Below are 10,181 nucleotides of genomic sequence, written 5' to 3'. Positions count from 1 at the left end.
TCATTATTTACATGAAGATAGTCCTGATGTCCACTATAGTTGACATTCATAAAATGGCAAATTTTTCAAAAGATACATAATGTATTTGCTATCAGAACTAAATATATGATTCCTAACACCTTAATGAACAAGAAAATATATGATTATCATAGTAACAAAACCATAGACAAACAATATTTGACTCACGTCTTATCTTTCCATAAAATGTGCTTGTTCCTATGCCGTCCATTTTGGATTGAAAGATAGAGGGGGTTCCCAGCCTCCCAGCCAATCAAATAACATATCATTGAAAAGCCCAGGATGTCCTCTGTACAGTACAGCAGGAATTAAGAGACTAGCACAAAAGATTTAAAGGAGAGGGATGAAACTCAAATGTCCACTACGGTGGACATAAGTCAATGGGCTGGGTCTCTGGAGTTAAACTTCCTCACTCTGAATGAAAATAAAACAGAGATCATCCGGTATGGATGTTTAGACATTCTGGGTGACCCTGTTGGCACTTTGGGCCCCTTAGTCTCCTAAAATTGATCTGCTATTAAAAATCTTGGTGTTATTTTTAAGACCTCATTCACTTTCAATAAGCAAATCAGTGCAGTTGTCAAGACCAGCGTCTTCCAGTTAAGACTTCTAGCTAAAATAAAGGCCTATCTTCCTCCCAAAGACCTTGAAAAAGTCATCCATGCTTTTATTACTGCTCGGCTGGATTATTGTAATTCATTATACATGGGTCTAAATCTTTAAATCGCCTCCAGTTAGTCCAAAATGCAGCCGCTCGCCTTTCAACAAAAACAAAAAAGCGTGACCAAGCATGACGGGTGCCGATGGCACAATGGATAAGATGCTTGCCTTTGGTGTGAGAGACCCAGGTTCAATCCCCCACTGTGACCCATCCACCAATGCGTCCCTGAGCAAGACACTTAACCCCTCGTTGCTCCAGAGGTGTGCGTCTTCTGACATGTATAGCAATTGTAAGTCGCTTTGGATAAAAGTGTCAGATGAATAAATGTGAACATATAACACCTGTCTTGGCCTCTCTCCACTGGCTACCTGTCCATTTTAGGATAGATTTTAAGATTTTATTGCTTGTTTTTAAGGCTGTAAATGGTTTGGACCACCTTCTCTGGCTGATCTCTTATGCCACTATTCCCAATGTCCCGAGATCAAAGCTAAAAAATAAGGGCGATAGAGCCTTTGCAGTGGGCGTCCCATCATATGGAACAGCCTCCCCATGCATATTAAAGCTGCACAGACCCTACCCTAACCTGGTTTCTGATGTTTTAAAGTGTTTTTTTTTGTTTCCCTGTGATTCACTTTGTCTGTAGTAACTTTTGTATATGTTATTTATGTATTTGACATCGACCCTGTTGAGCACTTTGGTCAACTGTTGTTGTTTTTAAATGTGCTATTGACATTGAGGGGAGAGGGGCAGGTGAGGAGAAGAGCCGGTGCCGCTGTATCTTTACATAGATGTGTATTATGAATGATCAGTGTATACATATATATACATATAAGGAGCCAATCCCAGCTGACATCGGGCGCAAGGCGGGATACACCCTGGACAGGTCGCCAGTCCATCACAGGGCCACACATAGACGAACAACCACTCATGCTCACACAATTTAGGGTCACCAATTAACCTAGCCTGCATGTCTTTGGATGGTGGGAGGAAGCCGAAGCACCCGGAGAGAACCCACGCGGACACAGGGAGAACATGCAAACTCCACACAGAAAGGCCGGGGAAACCGGTGGTTTGAACCCACGACCTTCTTGCTGTGAGGCAACAGTGCTAACCACTGCACCGCCCTATCAGCCATTTCATAAATGTATATTTAAAAAAATTAAAAAATCCCTCTCTCACCCCTTGTGGGGTGGTATGTGTCATCCTCAAGCTCGGGTCCTCTACCAGAGGCCTGGGAGTTTGAGGGTTCTGCGCAGTATCTTAGCTGTTCCTAGGCCTGCACTCTTCTGGACAGAGACCTCTGATGTTTTACCTGGAATCTGCTGTAGCCACTCTCCCAGTTTGGGGGTCACAGCCCCCAGTGCTCCAATTACCACTGGCACCACTGTAACATCCATATATTAGGGCTGACCCCAAATAGTGGAAGATTCGATGCTTCGATGGGTGGAGCCTGATTCGACTGTCAATCTCACAGTGGAAGCTTTGCAGCGAAACAAGGATCGTGCCATTTTGGCGATATGGGGGTGCTCAACGTCTGATTTTACATAGAACTACCAGTTTTCTCCCAATAAGTTAATATACAGCCTGTTACAATATAAAACTTCCAATAATTGTTTTTAAAGTGCGTGAATAAATCCAAAATTGTAACCCTAACCCTGGGTCGTCAGTGCGTGTGTGTGTGTGTGTGTATGTGTGTGGGTAGTGGCAGAGGAGGAACACTTGCTGAAGAGACGGAGCCCCAGCTTCAATGGTGTTGTGCCGAGTTGTCCGAACCTCGCAGGACTTTTGGATAATTTATCACCATTGATGAACAACACAAAGAATATTATACTATTTTTAAACAGCTTGAAACTGAAAGTTTTAAATTACTTGAAATAGACACGCAAGGAACCGCGACGTGCATATATATACATATATATGGCAGAGAATTTTGTACAGCTAAATCAGGCTCATTGGTTCTGAAGCTCAGAGGGAGAAAGTCAGTGTGAAACTGCAAGCACTGCCATTAAGCCTGAGATAGGGTTAAAAAAAGAAGAGTCTTCTTTGACTCAGATCTCAGTTTTCAGTTGTACATTTAAAACATTACTAAGAGTTGTTTTTATCATCTCAAGAACATTGACAGAGTGCGACTGTGTCTCTCTCAAGCCGATACAGAAACACCGATGCTTTCATTACCTCCAGGATTGATTAATTTAATGCTCTGCTCTCTGATCTCCTAAAAATAATACATTTCAACTGCTTCCAAACGCAGCTGCACGCTGGATGTCCAGAAAGACAGCACATTACCCCAATTTTAAAGTCTCTGCATTGGCTCTCTAATCTCATAGAGACTTTTCATATAGAGCAGGTCTATACCGTACTCTGTGATATTTTAAGGTCCTTTTATTGGTTTTTAAGTCTCTTAATGGTCTTGGTCCTGAATATTTATCAGATTTGCTTATGAACCTTCCAGAACCTTCAGGTCCTCTGGTAGTGGCCTTTTAATTATCCCAAGTCTGTGGAACAGAGAATGCTGATATTTAAAAAGCAAACTAAAGACTTTTGGTTGAATTGTATTTATTTTATTTTATTTATCTGTTTATTCATTTACTTATTTATGCTTTTTTGATCTATGTACTGACATTTTAGTCTGTTTTACTGATACATTATTTATTCTATTTTATTCTTCTCTTCCCTTATTTTATTTTCCTTTTTATATATAATGTATATTCTGTATTTTTATGTTGATGTGGATTATGAAGGCTCAGTGTATATACTGTATACAGTACTGTATACAGATATGTATTGTGTGTATCTGTGTATATATATGAAGTATATTGTGTATATTTATATAGATTAGGTGAGGCTAGGAAACATCACATCCAGCACCCGGACTATCAGCACTGGCGCCCCCAGGGGTGTGTGCTCTCCCCACTGCTCTTCTCCCTCTACACCAACGACTGCACCTCAGGAGACCCATCTGTCAAACTCCTGAAGTTCACTGACGACACAACGGTCATCGGCCTCATCCGGGACGGTGAGGAGTCTGCCTACATATGGGAGGTTGATCAGCTGAAACTGTGGAGATGACAGTGGACTTCAGGAGGAGCCCCCCCCACTCTGCCCCCCATCACCATACTCAACAGCCCTGTGTCTGCTGTGGAATCCTTCAGGTTTCTGGGTTCCATTATATCCCCGGACCTGAAGTGGGAGCCCAACACGGACACCATCATCAAGAAGGCCCAGCAGAGGATGTACTTCCTGCGTCAGCTCAGGAAGCTCCACCTGCCTAAGGAGCTGCTGATCCAGTTCTACACAGCCATCATCCAGTCTGTCCTCTGCACCTCCATCACTGTCTGGTTTGGATCTGCCACCAAAAAGGGACAGACTACAACGGAAAGTCAGCACTGCAGAAAAAATAATCGTGCCAACCTGCCCTCCAGTCAGGACTTATACATTTCCAGAGTCAGGAAACGGGCAGGAAACATCACTGCAGATCCATCTCACCCCGGACACAACCTGTTCCAACTTCTCCCTTCTGGTAGGCGCTACAGAGCACTGTACGCCAAAACCAACAGACTCAGGAACAGTTTCTTCCCATAAAGCCGTCACTCTGATGAACAGCTGATTTCTGCCTCACAGTGTCAGGAACAATTCCTGTGCAATAACCCAGTAACTCTGTCTCTAATCAGCACCTGTTTACTGGTTTCCACTTATTATTTATTTATTCACCATTCTCTATTTTAGTGCTGTTCATACTATGTTCATACTATGTCATATTGTATATACTGTATACCAATACACCTACATCAGGTCATAGGTCTTATTTATTTTTTCCAGCATCTTTTGCACTTACCTCCATCACACTGTGTACATGTATGCATGTATGTGTACCTGTATATCTATCTGGTTAGATATAGAGGTTTCTGCCCGATAGCGAAGATATCCACCTTCAACATGCACATCATGAGCAATGTACAATCCTGAGTCAAATTCCTGATTCTGATTCTGATCAGGGAATTAAGAAGGCTCGGCATACATATATATGTAAATATATATATATAAACAATAAACGTAACACTTTTTGCCCCCATTCATCCTGAGCTGAACACAAAGATCTAAGACTTTCTCTATGTACACGAAAGGCCTTTTTCTCTCAAATATTGTTCACAAAACTGTCAAAATCTGTGTTAGTGAGCTCTTCTCCTTTGCCGAGATAATCCATCCACCTCACAGGTGTGGCATATCAAGATGCTGACCAGACAGCATGGGGATTGCACAGGTGTGCCTTGGGCTGGCCACAATAAAAGGCCACTCCAAAATGTGCAGTTCCATCACACAGCACAATGCCACAGATGGTGCAAGTTTTGGCTTGTGGGAAGAACCGTTTTTGAGTCTGTTGGTTTTGGCGTACAGTGCGCTGTAGCGCCTACCAAAAGGGAGAAGCTGAAACAGGTTGTGTCCAGGGTGAGAGGGATCTGCTGGGCCATCTTGATGATGGTGTCAGTTTTGGGCTCCCACTTTAGATGTAAATGTAAATGCTCCGTATTTGTATAGCGATGGGTCTCCTGAGGTGCAGTCGTTGGTGTAGAGGGAGAAGAGCAGTGTGGAGAGCACACACCCCTGGGGGGTGCCAGTGCTAATAGTCTGGGTGCTGGATGTGGTGTCCCCCAGTCTCACCTGCTGACTCCTGTCAGTCAGGACGTTTGTGATCTACTGACAGGTGGAGGCTGGCACAGTGAGCTGGGTGAATTTGGTGCTGAGGATGTCCGGGAAGATGGTGTTGAACGCCGAGCTGAAGTCCACAAACAGGATCCTTGCATATGTCCCTGGAGAGTCGAGGTGTGTGCATCATCCACAGAGCTGTTAGCCCTGTAGGCAAACTGCAGGGGGTCCAGCAAGGGGCCTGTAATGTCCTTCAGGTGGGCCAACACCAGTCTTTCAAAGGACTTCATGACTACAGATGTCAGGGCAACAGGCCTGTAGTGATTTAATCCAGAGATGGAGGGTTTTTTGGGGACCGGGATGATTGTGGAGCATTTGAAGCAGGAGAGAACTTCAATTTAATTCAATTCAATTCAATTTTATTTATATAGCGCCAAATCACAACAACAGTTATCTCACAGCGCTTTTCATAAAAGAGCAGGTCTAGACCGAACTCTATGATGATATTTACAGAAGCCCAACAGTTCCCACCAAGAGCAAGCACTAGGAGACAGAGGCAAGGAAAAACTTCCTTTAAGAGGCAGAAACCTCGAGCAGAACCATGGCTCAGGGTGGGCGGCCATCTGCCTCCACCGGTTGGGGTGAGTGAGTGAGAGAGGGAGAGAGAGAGCGAGAGCAGCATGATAATAAGGAATTGCAATAATCCAGCCTAGAAGTAACAAATGCATGGACTAGTTTTTCTGCATCATTTTTAGACAGGATGTTCCTGATTTTCGCAATATTACGTAGGTGAAAAAAGGCGGTCCTTGAAATTTGCTTAATGTGAGACTTAAACAACATTTGCTGATCAAAGATAACTCCAAGATTAGTCGGGATGGGGTCTAAGAGGCAGGTTGATGGTTTAGATGAAGAAATTATCGAAGTTAGTTGGTAAAGATTGAGGGAAGCAAAACAGTCTAAACATATATCTGGTTCTACAGCTGTTTCTAAGGTTCCTGAGTTAAGAGGTAAGTCGGTGCCAGTTGAGGGCAGGTCTTGGTGAATTTTGTCTCTAATAGCTAGAATTTTATCATTAAAGAAGCTCATGAAGTCGTAACTACTGAGAGCTTTGGGAATACTTGGCTAAATAGAGCCTTCACACAGCTCCAGTGATCTGTTGAAGATCTGTGTGAAGATGGGGGCCACTTAATATACTGTCTGTACTTTGGGAGTTCGTGGCTGAGGTTTGCTCTGTTGAAGTCCCCATCATCAACCAGTCTGGATGGTTTTTCTCCACGTTAGTTATCCACCTCCCCTTGCTTTTCCCACAAGCTCATTTTCGCAATCCGTGCAGATGAGATTAAATCCCCGTAGGTAAAGTCCACTGTCTGGGATGTGCTTGGTGAGCCAGAGGGCGGCAGATCTGCAGAAGTCAGGGTTAGTTCTGTTGAGGAGCAGCAGTTCGTCCATTTTGTTGGCAAGAGAGCGGACATTCGCCAGGTGAATCAAAGGGAGCGCAGTGCGTAAACCCCGCTGTTTCAGTTGAAAGCCTAGTTCACACTACACGATTTTTAGCCTGATTTGCCGCTCGGTGAGCTCAGCAACCGTCAGGCTATGATCGGGAGAAAATCAGGGGTTGATCAGCGGTCGGCAGTTGTTATGTGTGAACTACTCAACAGCGCATCAAAACGGCTCCCTGACACATCACTGCCACATCGCTGACGTCTGCCAGATATCTAACATGCCAAATATCTAGTGGAGTCGGCCGACTCGACATCCACATCCAGCCAATGAGAGCAGGCAGCTACTTTTTCACTGCAAAACACTTTTTACTCCCCTCCAGCTCAGTCAATCCCTGCTACCTGTGTGTGCTAATCCTTTCTTTCACTCATATTCTTTGTCTTTATAATTGGTATCTTTATAATAACGTCATTTCCCGTTTCACATTTCACGTGTGTTTTCTTGACAAAACATGGGTTTGGAGACCAGAGGCGGCCATCTGCGGTGCCATCTTGGTAAAAGCTCGGCGTGCACGAACATACGAACACATGCTGTTTCAGGTGTCAGATATACATGTGTGTATGTAAAGTACATATATATATATATATATAATGTGTATTATGCATATCTGTGTATGTATAATATGTGTATTGTTTATATTTATATATAAACGGTACACAGATGAGTATGATGAAGGCTCGGCATACACAAATAGGCTCGTGCTGTGTCAGGTGTCATTAGGTGGTTTTCAAAGTGTCTCATTTGAATGAATGAATCATGGAAAATCAGATAAAATCTGGTTCATCTGCATTTTAATGTTTTGTCATTTCATCACTGAAACTTATATTTTTATTGATCATGTAGTATGTGTTTTATAAATATGGATGTGTTTTATATCCACAGAATGATACTTAATGATTTAACTGATTATTTCTACATAAAACTTTAATTTAAAAATGTTGTTTCTTTCAGACATTTCAGACTCACACGTGAGCTGAAAAACACAAACCTCTACAATCATCCAGGACATTTATTTATCGTGCAACACACTGAAATCTGACTACTTTGATCATAAACTCATTTTAATGGCTTGTTTCAGGTAAAATGCAGTCATTAGTTTTCAAACTGAATATCTAAATGAACTGGCGAGCTGGTGAAATCTGGCTGTTAGAAACTCTTCTCAGCACTTTGACTTAAAAGAAAGGTACTTAAAAGTTGTTCTGTCTCAGAAGAGCCACGAGGTCTTCTTACTGATCATCATCAGAGTGTTTAATCAGGAGTCACACAGTTTTATTCAAAATCAATTTCAAATGGATCAGAAATGTGCAGATTTGCCTTTTAAGTAAATCAGCAGTACAAGTAGTACAAACTCTGAGGTCAAAGGTTTAAATAGTTTCTGAAGTTAAGACTTAACTTTTCGACAGAGTAGCTGTAACATCTTCCAAAAGATTCAAATATTTTATGCACTCTGACATGAGCATCATTTGTTTTGGTACTATAATATATTACATTATAGTACTGGTGTACATAGGAAGTTAATGGAAATGTAATCAATATATATAAACATTATAGAGCTATGCAAAAAACAATATCTTGATTTTTCTGTTTCTACAGACATAATATTCCCCAGGGAAAAATGCACTAATTTCATTTAGCATCTTGGATAGCTAGTTAGCTGGTTAGCTGCAGGTTAAAAAGTAACCTGGGCAGTTAGATTGTGGTGTCTTCAACATTGATCACAGATGCTGATATATATAAATACTTCAGAGAGTAAGTGTGTGTGTGTGTGTTATGAAATGGCTGCATGCTGGCTGCATGCTGGCTGCACGCTGGCAGCCCACTGAGCGGATAGGTGAGACTTTCAATTTTCTGAATTTTCTGGGTCACATTTCGGCCCGTAGGCGCTGCGGTAACAAAGAAAAGGAGGTGAGTCACATCTCAAAATTCCCTTTTAGGAATGAAATCAATCATAAGTGCATGAAAGTGAAAATGACCAGGATTCTCAGTCTGGTATCACTGTGTTGTTGTTGAGCTTGTTGGAGCTCCAGCACGTCCCGCCCTGAACGCTCCGTCCAGAAGCTAAAGCACGCTCACCTGGTTCATCAGTGTACGCAGCTGGCTCAGCTGTCCTCATTTTAAGATCTTATTTTTAAGGCTCTCAATGACCAGGCTCCTGATTATATTTTAGAACTCCTTCTCAGCCTTTGTGTAGTTTGAGGTCTCCTGTCTCCCTGAGTCCTGACTAAGGGCTTTGCTGTCAGGGCCCCGAGGCTCTGGAACCACCTGTCAGAGTCAGTGTCTTCTTTTAAGTCTCTTTTAAAAACCTGATTTTATCTGAGCCACCTGTTTAGGGTTTATCTTTTTATCTCCTCTTATATTGTGTTATCTCATTTTACCCTCTTGCATTCTATCATCCATCGTGTGTGTCTGTTTTGAAGCACTAGTGCTCTATAAATAAAGTTTATTATGTGGCCTGCAGTACATATGGAGTTTCAAACAGGTGGTGGTCAGTGTTGGGCAAGTTACTCTGAAATTGTAATATATTACTAGTTACTTATTACTCAAAACAGTAATATTATTACTTTACTTATTACTGGGTGATAAAAGTAACTCGTTACCTTACTATATTACTTTCCAGTGTTTCCCGCAGAATGACAGTGGGTGGGGGGTTATTCTAGCTTTGGGCAGGTTTGTGCAGCGGTGTTCAGGAGAGAGAGAAAGAGGGAGCGAGCGAGGAGTTGCTGCACGAATATATGCTCCTCAATAAAAAATGATTTAAAAAAAAAACACAAAATCAATATGTGGCGGTCAGCGTTGATAATTATCCAAATCATAGGCTAAGTATGGGAAACACTGCTTTCACTACCACCCCCTTCACCCCCAAACACAGCAGTCTCCCCCGACTTTTGAACTAATACCATATTCCACCGCAGCAAGGAGTGTGGTTGTTACAAAGCATATAGCCCAGGCCTAACGTTTCTTAACGCCACCGGCTGAAATAAAAGAATAAAGCAAGTAAATCCCGACTTTTAAACAGCTGTTTTTCTGCACATGCAGCCTGTTTATAAGAGCAGTCTTCAGTAGTTACAAAACGTTACGTTAACGCCACTCTCTGCCGACGAGTCCAGTGTCAGTGGCAGCAGCTCCCGGAGTTTCTTTCTGGAAGTTTCACGTCGCTGTGCTGCTTCAGCAGATGCTCCAATAAATCAGATGTAGAAATGTTTGCGGTAGAAATCTTCTTGCTGGTCGCGCAGAGTTTACAATAGACGACAATGTTCTTTGCATCTTAGACTGTGACACAATAATGGCAGCATTACTTCCAGCTGTGGAAAGAAGGCCTCTCTCCCTCGTTCTCTTCCTTTAGTTTTGGCTATCAGTG

The sequence above is a fragment of the Micropterus dolomieu genome, linkage group LG08 (assembly GCF_021292245.1).
Source record: "Micropterus dolomieu isolate WLL.071019.BEF.003 ecotype Adirondacks linkage group LG08, ASM2129224v1, whole genome shotgun sequence".
Classification (NCBI taxonomy): domain Eukaryota; kingdom Metazoa; phylum Chordata; class Actinopteri; order Centrarchiformes; family Centrarchidae; genus Micropterus; species Micropterus dolomieu.
This window is presented reverse-complemented; position numbering follows the sequence as displayed.